The sequence below is a fragment of the Periplaneta americana genome, chromosome 3 (genome assembly GCF_040183065.1).
Source record: "Periplaneta americana isolate PAMFEO1 chromosome 3, P.americana_PAMFEO1_priV1, whole genome shotgun sequence".
In the NCBI taxonomy this organism is placed as follows: domain Eukaryota; kingdom Metazoa; phylum Arthropoda; class Insecta; order Blattodea; family Blattidae; genus Periplaneta; species Periplaneta americana.
In genome coordinates, this window is record NC_091119.1 from 97,739,393 (window position 1) to 97,753,576 (window position 14,184).

Below are 14,184 nucleotides of genomic sequence, written 5' to 3' on the forward strand. Positions count from 1 at the left end.
ACCGTTTTCCTCTCCCCTACTGTGATAGCTCGGGTACTATTTTCCGTGTGCGCGCGCAGCACTGGGTAGGCTACTCTGCTCAAAGCTATGACACAGTCATTCCTCCACAGCTGGCGTACTGTTCACTTTGTACGTACCTCAGCTGCAGCAACCACAAGCAACATGATTAAAATGTACCGTCGAAGAGGGAAGGAACTAACTGCAGTTGATGGATATAAATGCATTAAGTATTACAAGAATAAAGAAGAACAGAAATGGAGGTGCATAGTGAAAATGTGTAATGTCAAAATAATGACAAGCTGACAACTATTGAAGGTGATATTATTTTAAATACAGGAAGAAACCACAACCATGGAACATATGTAACAGATGATTACAAATGCTGCGAAACGCAAAGCCAGTGAAGACTTGTTCGAAGACTTTCAAAATTAATCAGGAGAGAAATCTGCACAGCCCCACAAGAAATAAGCGAGAAAATAACGACCAGGGATATAAACCTAACAATAAGAAACTTATACAGGCAAAGAAGAAAACTTAATCCAATACTACCTAAAACTAAGCAAAAGATTCATGAAGCTCTGCAAGTAGTCAACACAGAAAGCAATAGCGGTGAAGATTGTTTTTAACATTAGTAAGAAATTTTTAAACAGCCAGCATTGATCGACATAAAGGCATATGCTGCTAGCCCTAAGCCTGAAACAGAGTACACAATACTGACATTATTAATTTCTTTACTCTGAATTGTGAAAGGAATTTGCTTAGTATTGACATGAAAGAGTGGGGGTAACTGATGAGGGGAGATAGTTGCGCACTTTGATACAAGGTTGACAGGTTTTTTTTTTTTTTTTTTTTTTTTTTGCGGAGCTTGATATTGCCCTTACCTGATTATTTTTTTCCGAGGTTTTCCCCAACCGTACGACAAATGTCTAGTAATGCAATGGCGAATCCTTGATCTCATCTCGCCAAAATACCATTGCGCTACCACCAATTCCATCTATGCTAAATAGGCTAAATAGGATGTTGACGCAGGTCACTATAAATAGAGAATTTTAAAAATACACTTAACACCAAATGAACATACGACGTTTGAGGCAAACTCAAGAGAGTTGTTTTTTTTTTAATTGTGCAGAGACGGCTTTGTGAGAAGTTTTCTTGGTAGGCCTATAGGTCTACTCCCATTTCTCCTTCTAAGATTTTATTTTACCATTTTCTCATAATTCACAGTTATCTTATCATCGATGCCCAGAAATAGTAAATTATTGCATACGAAAGCACCGAGGTTAGGGTTATAAACACACATTACTTTCACATTTCTTCGTAGGCCTACTCATATTTGAAATAAGTTGTCAATAAATTAGAAGCTATTATGTTCACTCGAAAATCTATAAGGCAAATGTTTAAACTTTGCCATACTTCATGAGGAAATGTATCCGAGGCGTCATCTTCCTAACTCCAGAAGATATTAAGGAAAGATGAGACGATATGAAGAGAATGGAGCAGTAGCCATAATCTTTGTCCACCACAAATCTAACAGGACCTCCCGGGGATCCAATTCCTTTCCGCTTGACTAGAAACACTCAGTTTTTTTCTGATCAGCTATTGGGTCTCCCTGTTTATTTTTCCGCTTCTTGTATCGGCTGTATTTCTTTAATGCTCTGACTATAGCCTAATAGTTCACAACGTTTTGAATTTATTCGATTATTATTATTTTTGTAATATGAACTTTAACTTCTATAACATATATACAAGCTTCCAAAGATCTTTGTTAATAATTTAACAATGTGACGTTAGTTTTTCGCCTTGAAACAAATTTCAACAAATTTGGGAATTTGACATCGTCATTTTAATAGGAGAAACGGATTGATTTTGTCTTGTGAATGTGTTCGTTTGTTTCATAACTATGAGTTATGTGAACTATAAAATAGTAACAGTTCATTTTGTGGGCAGAAGAGGATCCGAAAAGCCATTTTGTATCTTAATTACTTCATGTTTTAGGTCTACACTGTAAAAGTGTTTAGATCAAGATTTTTGGATATACATCTGTTTGCCAACACTTGATAAATCCGACATTCCGAAACTAGATGCAGAGCTACGCCTGTCAACATATGAAAGATTGCCTGTCTTGTTTTGAGAGTTACGCTAGTCTTAAGATCAAATTATAACTTCGATGACTTGTAAATACTGTAGTTTCGAAATGTTGAGGATATTAAGTACAACACAGATTGAAAATCCAAACCTCTTCCAGACACAATAACAGTTACGAACCCAACAGATAGGGCGACTCTTCAGGTTTGCGTAATTTTACTCTGATGATGGAATTTGTAAGTATTTTCGAAACGTTGCAGATACTCTCTACGGCTGGATTTCTTAAGCATTGTTCTAATTTCAGTTCACTGCCTATTATGCATGTAGTTTGTGACTCTGGGGGTGCGAATCCTGCCTAGGCATGGACATCTGCCCGACATCTTGTCGATGAATTCGAATTGCGTCCCTGCTGTGTTGCAGGTGTGGTTCAAGAACCGGCGCGCCAAGTGCCGACAGCAGCTCCAGCAGCAGCAACAGCAGCAACAGCAGAGCATGGGAGGCGGCAAGGCACCGCGCGTAACCACCAAGCTGAAGAGCGCCAAGAGTTCACCGCCTCCGCCGGCCGTGATCCCGCCGCCGGCGCCCTCGAGCACGGGCAGCGTCACCAACAGCAACAGCGCGTCGCCGCCCGTACTGAAGAAGGAGCCGTCGCCGCCCTTCCAGCAGCACCGTCTGGGAGCCGGCAGCGGCGCCCTGGCCACCCCCAGCCCGCCCGTGACGCCCGGCGCCTATCAGCACGACGCCTACAACGGCTTCGGCTGGGGATCGAACGCCGGATCCACGTATCCGCAGAACTATAGCCCCTACTACGGAAACATGGGGGTGGACTCGTATTTCCCGCCGCCGCCCTCCGCCGTGTCGCACCACCAGATGACGTCGACAGGCGCGGGACCCTCGCCCCACTACTCGTCGCACAACCACCTGGGCTTCAACCCCCACTCGCACCACCAGGTGGCGACACCCTACTCGGGGGTGGCGCCCCACCAGAGCTGCACCCCAGACTATGACAAGTACCAAATGGTGTAGCCCCGGAACCCCCAGTGCCTTGATCACACAGAGTTTATATTTTTATATTGAGGGACGCTGCGGCGCCACTTTGTGACTGCAGGACGCAAACTAGTGCTGTTGTGTGATTTCTTAGTGTACAGTCTGTGTCGGCCTATCTTATGGACGCACTCGCCACGAGTATATGTTAATAAAACAGTTGACACCACGTGTCTGTCGAGCTGACCTCTTCTCAGTCCTATCCTGATTCTTAGGTTGACCGCTGTACAACAACGATAGAGTACGTGCGGTTGCCAGGAGGCGGTGAGGGTGGGAGTAATGATGATAAGCAAGCTTGATTCATAAACAGTGCTGCATCTATTGTGGGCAATCTTCGACCCTCACCGCCTATCCTCTTCATAAGAAGTCATGTAGGCCTACTAAGTCACTTTTCTCAGTAAAAATCTGTTATGCTATTAACTTCTGAATCGGATGCATGAATGACACAAAAGCCAGTAGAGTCATACTTCACTTATTCGTAGCTACCCTGAGAACAACATTTCCATCCAACTTAGGGAGCTGACAGCCGTGAGCATTCGGAGTCTCTTACAGGGAGAGTGTAGGTAAGTACTCTGTCTAGCATTTTTCGTTATGCAATAAAATGTCCGCAAAACAAAGCATGAAATTCAATATTTTGCCTAGGATTGAACTAATTATTCTCTAATTAAATAACAGTTCTTAAATTGTGAAAAATAAACATTTTATAACATACAGTAAGCCTTTGCCTCTGATTGAGGTTCTGGCTGATACAGTGGAGCGTCTCGTTTAGGCACAGTAAAAAACGTAAACAAAGTGCAGGTAACGTGTGGGAGGAGGACGAGCCGTACGATAAACACGAGGGACGCACAAGGTTTTAGTTACAACATTTATGGCGGAGCATCAATTGAAATTATATTTTCCAAAAACACACAAAATAAAAGAACACAAATTGCATAACGTTATCATATACATATTTTAACAAACAAGCAATTGAAACGTGGAAATAATTCAATATAACAAATCAAATTTTGCTACTTATATGATATTGCTTTCAAGCAGCATTTTTACATGAATTTCATTCTCTGTATGACTAACATAATACCACCGTCTTTTGTGGCGGAATTAACAAAGCTACAGCACATTGGTCTGAAGTGACAACACGAATTTGAGGATATCTTCATTACTTTACATACAGAAGTTAGAGTGTTACTGACTTAGGCCTACCACCTCTACCAGGGGTGTCTCCTCTTTAAGGGCCATTGGAGTCCATTTTTGAGAACATAAACTAAAATATAGTGCAGTATATTTCATACTAAAGTCATCTTTTTTAATGCGTTTCCAATACGAAAACAAATAAGTTATAATGCATTGACGCAATTTTGCGAGAGAATGGACTGACTGGATCAGTGAGAGTCTGCCCTGTAAGTAGTTCATTTTAGTACTAAAGGTTGGACTGTAACACAGTATATATATATATATATATATATATATATAGAGAGAGAGAGAGAGAGAGAGAGAGAGAGAGAGAGAGAGAGAGAGAGAGAGAGCTGTTCTTCCCCGTCTCTTTCCCCACCACCCTCTCAGTCTTCTAGCGTTACTTGCGGCCGGCCCTTCTGTTCAATTCTGCCTGTAGTATTGTGTTAAAATTGAAGTTCTACGGGGACATCATTTTATTTTTACTAACAGTTCTAATATTAACCTGACTATACCTTTCGATTAAAGATTGAGAACCGGAAACACCGTTTGCTACCCCCTTCCACGACTGGAGTTCGATGATACAGGCGTAAAATACAAACAAATCACTTTACTAGGTATAGGAGGGAAGAAAAGTAGTTCATCAATTTACGTAAACTAGGAAATATCACAATTTGGAGTTTGTTCATTTTCATTAGGTTTTTGTTTAATCAAAATACAGTACTGTATTAACAATAAGTGTTTTACTCACGAACTAAGCTATCCATGCGAACGTATTCATTATGCAGTGTATATTATACTGGTCTACAGCATATTAGCGTACAATATAGAGAATGAAGTTAAATTGAAAAAATAATCATAATATGGATATTTAAACACATTTTTGAAAATGTTGGCCGTTTATTTCGATACAGGCTTCAGTTCTTTTGTGCATATTATCGCACTATAGACTACTGTACCTAATTCCAATTATCAGTTTCGGCCTTCGTACTAGTAACTCATGTTCAAATAATTGTGTACCTATTCTATAAAAGAATATCTTACGTACTGTAAATTCAATCTTCACTTCTGCCCAATCCGAAAAGATAAAATTACTCAGACATTCTATCTACTGTCCGTCCAAGTGGTTATGTAGCAGGTCGTAGAAAGGGGGGAACTCACGTGACAGTTAATTACTTAACGAGGCCCTTTTATTTAAGTTATTTTAAACAGTTGTATAATATTACGTAGACGTCCAATTCTTTATAGAAATTAATATATTCAGAAAAGAGCTAAGACAGCCCAGTCACTAGTCTTTACAGAGGGGCGAACAGAAGCGAGTGGGGGAAACCGGGATGCAACGTAGGCAAACGGATGACAGTACCTGTGCGAAAATATGAATCAATATTGAAAGCTCTTTCGCCACTGCAAAACGCGAACATATTACGCGTACTATACTCACTAACTCAGTACTGCATACAATGACCGCATACCCGGCCTTGGTTCTGTGTGGAGAACGGTTGGAAGTTTACTAGTAGAGAGGGTGGGAGTGAAGTACGTTAAAAATTCAGGTACAATAAAAATTGAAGTAATAATAAAATGATGTCCCTGTATAATATAGTAAGTTCAACGTAAAGTGCGTGTGAGTGTATGTACAGCGTTTAATGTGGATACGTACGTTTACAAAAGTGTGTATAACATTTCACCATTAAGTAAAAATATTATAAAGGTGCAAAAGTGTTTGAAAGAATGAATACAGTAGACAGTTTGTTTCAAACTCCGTTCTCGCGGTAAATTGACAATTCAAGCTCTCGGACCTTTTCAGCCCAAAAATATTTACGTAAAAATTAATTTTTGGTCCTACAGAATTTATCTGTTATGGCAACAATGGCTATTAAAGGAAAAAAATTCGCTCCGGCGCCGGAGATCGAACCGGGTCCTTGGTTCCACGTACCAAGCGCTCTAACCACTGAGAGCACCTGGTACGTAGAACCGAAAACCCAGGTTCGATCCCCGGCGCCGGATCGAATTTTTCTCCTTTAATAACCATTGTTACCAAAAATATTAATATCGTTCAACAGCACGGAAAGAAATGCAGAAAATTTTGTTCTGAGTGGTTTGAAAAGAAGGAATGGTTAACGGTATGTGAGAAACGAAAATCGTTATGTATTGTTTTTGTCTGCTTTTTGGGAGCGAAACTCTGTGGACTAATAAGGGGTTTACAGATTTAAAGCATTTTTGTCTGAGAGAGTAAAATCACATGAAAATTCAACAACACACATTAACAATCTTGCTTACTTACTTACTTAATTACTTATTTCCTTACTTACTTACTTACAAATAGCTTTTAAGGAACCCGGAGGATTATTGCCGCCCTCACATAAGCCCGCCATCGATCCCTATCCTGAGTAAGATTAATCCAGTCTCTATCATCATATTCCACCTCCCTCAAATTCATTTTAATATTATCCTCCCATCTACGTCTCGGCCTCCCCAAAGGTCTTATTGCCTCCGACCTCCCAACTAACATCTATATGTATTTATGGATTCACCCATACGTGCTACATGCCCTGCCCATCTCAAACGTCTCGATTTAATGTTTTTAATTATGTCAGCTGAAGAATGCAATGCGTGCAGTTCTGCATTGCGTAACTTTTTCCATTGTCCTGTAACTTCATCCTTCTTAGCCCCAAATATTTTCCTAAGAACTTTATTCTCAAACACCCTTAATCTCTGTTCCTCTCTCAAAGTGAGAGTCAAAGTTTCACAACCATACAGAAGAACCGGTAATATAATTGTTTTATAAATTCTAAGTTTAAGATTTTTTGACAGCAAACTAGATGACAAAATCTTCTCAACCGAATAATAACAGGCATTTTCCATATTTATTCTGCGTTTAATTTCCTATAGGATATAAAACTTTAGGTGTTGTGTCAATTCAAAAGAAGCGTGCGACATCATAACGTGTCAAATAAGTGACAGATTTCAAACTTCGAGAATTTTTTCTACATTTTCTATAGTTATACCAAAAACTTCCCTATTACGCAATACAATATGCTGAATAAGGAAATACTTCGAATGAACTAAGTGCATTGTACTGTAATCTCACGTTCAGAAACGTACCTATCTCTAGTGCGTTAATGTTGTTACTCCATGAAAATGACCTTACAGGCACACTCCAGGAAGTAACAAAGTTGTTGGAAATAGTTCTTGTGACCCTATGGCTACTGCTGAAGCTGGCGTTGTCTCAGCATCCTTAAGCGCTAAAGCCCTTTTTGAGAAACACTATATAACAGAAGAGATATTAAATTCACTGGCGTTCTTTCTATTCGCTAGGACATTCACAAAATAACTAACTATAATTCGAAAGTGATTGATAAATTTGCTCATCAGAAGAATAGAAAAGCACCATAGCTATACAAATAATCGGCTTATAAGTTTGTTGATTTGTTTAACTTGATTATTGTTTTATTAATTATGCATGTACTAACCATTGTGTAGAGAAAATTTTAATTATTGTATGTTTCATTCTTAAGTATCTTTTCTAGTCCAACGATTGATAATATGTACTGTTATGTTGATGTAAATATAACGGTATAACGAGAGGCGCCTATAGAGACATACGGTATAAGACATGAGTTTATTTTTAATCTGGCCCTACATAGCTTAGAACTCACGAACAGCCACTGACCTCTACTGCATGCATAACGTTGAAGCGTGGAACATAACTCTAGCAAAGAAATTTGAAGTGTTTTCTTCTATTACTAGCCAAAGTTTTGTTTAAATATGCCAGCGGTTAAGTAAAGCATAGTGCACACCCATTACCCATTACTGTATGCGAGGATACAGAATGACCCACACAAAGTGTTACAAGTTAAAACTCATTAGAGGAAGGATCCATCCTTTCAGATTGCGTCATGGAAGTCATTTCGTTGGGCTCCACTAATGGGGCAAGGAGGACAACTCTGATATTTTGAATGGAATGATGGATTTTGTTTTTTATTCTGGTTCTCCTCAACAAATTGAGCAACTTTTGTTTATAACATCCTTTTCTAGGTCGACCTGGTTGGCGAGTTGATATAGCGCTGGCCTTCTATGCCCAAGGTTGCGGGTTCGATCCTGGGCCAGGTCGATGGCATTTAAGTGTGCTTAAATGCGACAGGCTCATGTCAGTAGATTTACTGGCATGTAAAAGAACTCCTGCGGGACAAAATTCAGGCACATCCGGCGACGCTGATATAACCTCTGCAGTTGCGAGCGTCGTTAAATAAAACATGACATACTTTTCTAGTGTGAGGTCTTACTGGATTTCGGTCATACAGGAACTGCACACCAACATTTTCTACCTGGATTACGGTCATAAGGAAACTGCACACCAAAATGTTTTCTATCTGTTTTGCCGATACTACACATAGTTTTAATTTATCAAAGTGTTTTAATTTTGTTCGAAATGGAGCGTTTGTTTACATCTGAAAGTGAATGGGGAAATTTAGTGCTGGTATATGAGGATTGTAAATTTTATAAAGCAAAGGAATTGGAAAACTTCACTCCATCTAATATAGTAATAGATTTTGAACTAGCTATACATGCTGCAGTGGTGAAACTTGGGAATACGTTACTATTATACTCGTAGGTTGCCGCTTCCATCTTGCGCAAGCATGGTGGCGTAAAATACAGTGTGTAGGACTGGCGAAGGAGTACAAAGAAGACAGTGAGATAGGACAGTGGCTCAGGAAGGTTTTTGGAATAACGTATTTAAATCCAGAGGAAGTCGGGCATTTCTTCGCTAAGAAACTGGCTGAGTTAAAACCGATAGATACTAGACTTGAGAAATATGCAGATTATTTACTAGAAACGTGCATCTCCGAAGATGCCATTTCCCTCCCACTGTACAGGCAGCCATGACTGCATCGACCTCTCGCACAACAAATGGCTGTGAATCATTTCACAAGCATTTTAATGTCAGTTTTTACAGCAGTCATCCTTCATTGTATAAATTCGTGGATCAACTTCTGGACATACAAACTGATACTTATATTAGACTGCGAAGCAATGAAGGAAGTAAACGAAGTTTCAACGTAAAGTTAGCCAAATGCAAAAGAAACATATTTTGTAGCCTAAATTGTGCAGTTCCGGGTAGGATTAGTATAACCCTCGTGAATCAGTGTGCAGTACTCGGGTAGGATTAGTGGGTCCCTCGAAAAGTGGTGTGCAGTTTCCGGATCAAAGTGTGCAGTTTCCACCTACCCGGTGCTCTAGACCACGCAGCCACCTTAAGCCTCGTCTCCACTGATAAACATGTAACAACAACATGTTAAATGTCAAAATGTGTACTGTTAATATCCCAACATGTTGATTGAACATGTTAATGCTAATTTCATTTAATACTTTGTCCACATTGTTAAACATGTTAAACTTGACTTTCTTTGTGTAGTCCACCATAAACGGTCCACGAGATTTTAATGTAGGTACCGTAGTGTCTTATTTTCAAACCTTGGACAATGGACTCAGATGATGAATTGGCATTTGTAATCGCCTCTATTGCTTGTTACAAGGCCTTTAACAGGAAGAAAATGAGAATGTGGATGCGGTAATATCTTAATAAAAGACACAATGCAGAAAACATTCTAAACGAGCTTAAAGTTGATCCATTTGGATTAAAAAATTTTCTGAGAATTTCAGAACACGATCTTAATATAGTGGTGCAAAAAATACTTCCTGTTACATCAACAAAAGACACACAATTAAGAACAGCCATTTCATCTCAATTAAAAAAAATTACAGCGCCATTGGTTGACTATCATAGGACCTACGACATGATAAATGTTAAAAGAGGGTATATCGTATAATAAAATTATTCTTTCCGAAGTTTTACGAACGTTAACGTACGTCACCAAATATGACTATTACTGACGTCAAAATTGCATTAACGTTTAGCGTACGACGAGGGTGCGAAAATTCTCTATTCTATTCTCGAGAACAGTTAAATAATAATTCCAGTTCTCTAAAACAATCGGCCTTCGTTGTTTTGTCTCTGCATTCTTTTGCAAACAAGGCCTTTCCATCAGTGCATTAATTTTATTCTAATATATTTTCTTTTGTCCACTCCATTACTTCGAACAACTTACAGCCAACACAAGGATCGTATAAAAATGATCAAAATATGCGCCACAAAATTGGAAGTTAGCTGTTGCTATGGAAATTGTACGAACTTTGCCGAACTGTACCGACGCTGCACGAGCAAGTGAATTGAGTTGACATATTTTCCATTGCTGCTGGAAAACACGCCACCATGTTTTAGTGTTAACTTCCATATACTCAGTCAACATGTTAAATCAAATGAGACTTCAAATGTCCATATACATGTCAAATTCAACATGTTAAATGTTATATTTAACATGTTGTTGTTAAATGTTTAATAGTGGAGAAGATGCTTTAGAGCAGTGGTCGTCAGCACTCGCTGAAATGGGTTACTGGTAACCAGTGCATGGAAAAATGCACTTTCGTGCGGGAGGAAGCATACCCGCCAGTAGCCTTTGATACACGCTGGTGCTGTAAGAGACCTACGGTTAAGAGACGCTAGCCCGAGAGTGCAGTGTTCTGATAACCGCTGCTTTGGAGGTTTAATGCAGTCTTAATACTCTTTGTGAATCAGAGGAAAAACTTTGGGAAGAAAGGCAACAGTAACATTCTGAAAACCATCTATTTTCAAAGTCACTTATCTTAAATATCTTAAAAATAGCTGGTCATGTTAGAAGCAGCCTTCGCGGAAGAATTAATGTTAATGGAGGTTACATTGAGCGCTTAATGCATATATGCAAAGTAACAGCTTACTTAATTATTATTTATTTGGTATTTTTACATACTACATCTCATTTCAAACACGCTGTAACTTCTTAAGATCTCGCACTATAAAAAAAGTTTTAAATAAGAGTTGCTCGATTTGTTGAGAACCAGAATAAAAAAAAATCCATCATTCCATTTAAAATATCAGAGCTGCTCTCTGAATCACATCAGTGACTGAACGGATTATTATTATTATTATTATTATTATTATTATTATTATTATTATTATTTATTACAAATAAACGTTTACTTTTTAAGTACCGTATTTTACAGTTATCAATCAGTCTTCCGCGTTTCTCCCTTCAAGGCAACTTCAACCGTACCCAGCGGACATCTAGGCCTACAAGAGATGAGATTCCCGTTAAATAAAGTGCAGTCAATCCGAAATCAGTACTGCATCAAGACAACGCATATGAAGAGTCCACTGCAAGAATGATGGATGTCACTTTCTTGTCGAAAATGAACCAAGACTGTCAATGCATAGTTTAAGACATATAGAATGTGCATAGAGAGTTATATGGCATTAACACTGATAGTCCTTGTCCAGTAATGATCGGAAAATCACAGTTAAGCTTTGAGCGCTAAGCATTTCAAACTTTCAATTGCTTCTCCTGAAAAATGTATTCCAAATGACATCCATCATTCTTGCAGTGGACTCTTCATATGTGAACTACCACAAAGGCATACAACTTTCCGGTACAACATTTGGGTGCGGGTGAATTGCCACAGAACCCGAACAGGTAAAGATACGAGTAGTTATAAGATCGAGATATGTTAATTACCACAAAATTACCTGCGGTAAATTTTAGAGTTGGTATCTGCGAAATATGTAAATTGCCACAAAAACTACCAGCGGTAAATTTTAGATTTGGTATCTGCGAGATATGTTAATTGACACAAAATTATCTGCGGTAAATTTTGTGGTTGGTACCTGTATCGATCAAGTTGGTTATGTTACGTATCAGTGACTGTTCTACCCTGCTTAGTGATGGCAGTGCATTTGACTTCCAGTGAAAGAAATAAACAACTTTTAGTGATCAACAATTTTAAATTTTATGTTCGTTATACTGTATATCTAAAAGTAACAAACATACATGGCGGTGTGTCCAAAGAAGCTGCAGAGCGAAGGTTTACACAACAGGATTAACTGAAGAAATATGTGAAATGGGTTAAGTGTGACTTTACTCATAATCATACGAGCATAGCCGAGGTAAAATTAAATCGCCAAGAAATAAGCAATACTTGCAAATACGAATGTTAAATTTGTTGCTTATTAATTTGTGTTACATGTAATAAAATATCGAGGTAATACATTAATTTCTTTTTGAATGAAGTTTGTACATTGCATACTTTCTTTGGCAGATCGTAAAATAAATAGCAGTGCGTAAAAAACGTAAGTAATGACTAGTGTTTTCTAGACTCACTTTACGCACTGATAACAGTAGGTAAAATGCAACTTTACACATTATCGTAGAAAAAATCTATAGTGAGTTGAATATCCATTCATTTTTAATTGGTAGCAATTGTGATTTCTGTTATAAACTTAATTCCTTTACGTGAATATGATGTAAAATGAGTGGCATTCTTCATATATTATATTATAACAAACCATACAAATTATTTACAATGTAGATTATCGTACACGCAAACTAGGTACCTATAATCGATGTACAGTAGTTACTTCAGCGTTCAGTAACTGGAAAATTATTACGTTGAGTCGCATCGTCCTCTGCGGTCTGACTGCTGGCTTTTGGTTGCGAGGTGTGAGTACAAACCCGACCGAGGGTGTAAATCATGTTCACTGTCATGATTTGCCAATTCAACACGAATGATTTCTGAAGGTGTTTCAGATAAGTTTTCTATTGCTTTTCTTTTGCAATGAGGACCTTTGCAAAAAGAACTAAGGAAGAGACTAGGGAAGTGCTTTGTGAAGTATAGCATTGTATGGGGCAGAAACATGGACATTACGACGAAGTGAAGAGAAGCGACTATATAGAAGCATTTAAAATGTGGATGTGGAGAAGAATTTAGCGTGTGAAATGGACAGAGAGAATAAGAAATGAAGCTGTGTTGGAAAGAGTGGGCGAAGAAAGGATGATGCTGAAACTTATCAGAAGGAGAAAAATGAATTTGTTGGGTCACTGACCGAGAAAAAACTGCCTACTGAAGGATGCACTGAAAGGAATGGTGAACGGGAGAAGCATTCGGGGCAGAAGCATACATCAGATGATACTACATTAAAGTATAGGCCTATGGATCATATGCGGAAACTAAGAGGAAGAAAAAACGATAGCAAAGATTTAAGAAAGCTGGGTTTGCAGTGAAAGACCTGCCCTTGGGTAGAACACTATGAATTAATTAATATCTTCAGCATGGCTCCCTCCGAAAGGGTTGTACAGCTGTAGGCCTATATCTCGTGTGGTATCTAGGCTATATTTACGACACGTAAAAGGACGATATTCTTGAGAGAGGGCTCCTGACAAAATTCATGGCCTTTCTCGCCCACATTGAATTTTGACGCTACTAACTTTGAAAGCGTCGTTAAATGAAGTGCGGGTACTAAATGCTAGGCCTACTAGCTTATTACTACTAATACCACTACCATATGACTACCATCACTACTACTACTACTACTACCACCGCCACCACCACCACCACAACTACCAACACCACCACCACCAACACTACCACTATCATCACTACCACAACTATAACAAGCACTACCACCACCACTAACACTACTACCATCACCACTATCACCATTACCACCACCACTGCATCATCACTAGCACTGCCACCACAACTACCATTACTACTACTACTACTACTACTACTACTACTACTACTACTACTACTACTACTACTACTACTACTACTACTACTACTACTACCACCACCACCACTACCAACACCACCACCACCACCAACACTACCACTATAACAAGCACTACCACCACCACTAACACTACTACCATCACCACTACCATTATCACCATTACCACCACCATTGCATCATCACTAGCACTACCACATCTTGTTAGGATGAGTAACGAACAA

General features: G+C 38.9%; 1 protein-coding gene across 2 annotated transcripts in view; it reads left to right on the top strand.

Annotated features, from left to right (window-relative positions):
* The first annotated feature begins 3,582 nt into the window (after nt 1-3,582).
* The window catches only part of LOC138696302 (homeobox protein OTX2-like), a 183,332-nt gene continuing 172,730 nt past the window's right edge, over nt 3,583-14,184 (top strand). Inside the window, exon 1 of one of the 2 annotated variants that reach the window (XM_069821068.1) lies at nt 3,583-3,692. The gene's annotated coding sequence lies outside the window, so the exon portion shown is untranslated. The remainder of the gene's footprint in view (nt 3,693-14,184) is intronic. The other variant, XM_069821071.1, reaches the window with a different exon arrangement.